Source organism: Trichechus manatus, unplaced genomic scaffold (assembly GCF_000243295.1).
Source record: "Trichechus manatus latirostris isolate Lorelei unplaced genomic scaffold, TriManLat1.0 scaffold01050, whole genome shotgun sequence".
NCBI lineage: Eukaryota > Metazoa > Chordata > Mammalia > Sirenia > Trichechidae > Trichechus > Trichechus manatus.
Window position 1 is genome coordinate 1 of NW_004444986.1, and position 1160 is coordinate 1160.

Genomic DNA, 1160 nt, shown 5'->3' on the forward strand with positions numbered 1-1160 from the left:
CTAACCTGTCTTTCATGTAGCAGCCCATTTACCTCTTTCCCTGCTGGGAAACAAGAAGCAGATGCTGTAACACAAGTTGGAACAGTTCATCCCACAGGGGAAGCTACCCACTGGATTTACCAGAAAAGTGGACACTGTAGTGTCTGTGTTGGTTGAAAAACAGCTAAAGAGGCAAGCATAGCAGAGAAGTATAGTGATTTGGAGGTTGCTATACAAAATTATCCTGTGTGCTCATGCTAACGCCCAAGGCTTCTCCCCCACGATCCTGGGAATATACATACGTGAACACAGCCATGGATGAACCGGTAGGTAGCTTACATGGGGCCTGTGGAGCCCAGTGAGAGAGTGAAATACACTCTCGTATGTGTGGACAGTTACTGGGTTGACACAGGCGTTCTCGTGTAAAAGAATGAACCACGCTGCTACAATAAAAGAATTACAAAACTTGAGTGTTATGTATGGAATATCCCAAAGGAGTGATAGTGAGCAGAGCACACATTTTACAGGTCATTTAACAAGACATGTGCCATAGGAAAAACTGAATGTTGTACCTATATGCCAGACTATCAGCAGAACACAACTGATTTGTTAGGCCATATGAAGAAACAGATAGAAGTCTTGACACACCTGATGGCTGATCTGCTGTGGCTGCCTGGTTATCCTCTTTTCCCTCTGGCTGGCAAGGTTTGTTGTTGTTTCTAGGTCTTTCTGCTGTGTTTGTCTATATTGCTAGTGTGGTCTTTCCCTACAGCTGCAGCAATGCTAACTGGTGTAACACATTCTCTCGAGGCCCTCACAGACCTTGTGGAAGAGGGGGAATGTGCCAGATTGTAAGAGTTGGCCTCAAGGGGTGGGCTGAAGGGAAAACAGGATTTGCAAGGCTGAACATGGTTGCCATCTTGCTTTCTGCTTGTTCACTGCCATTTGCTAAGTCATTCTTATGTAATTCTTGCTGAGGCAGCCTTATGTCAGTCTAGAAGCACCCTGGCATGTAGCCACTGTTGTTCACCACCAGTATAAAAACATCTGCCCCCACCCCCTCCACTGTTGGGCACAGAGATCTGCTTGGTCCTGCTGCCTCACAGGTCCTGACTCACATGTAAGTCTCCCTAATAAACCCCTCTGCTGCCAACCTAGAGTTGCCTGTCTCTTTCTTCAGT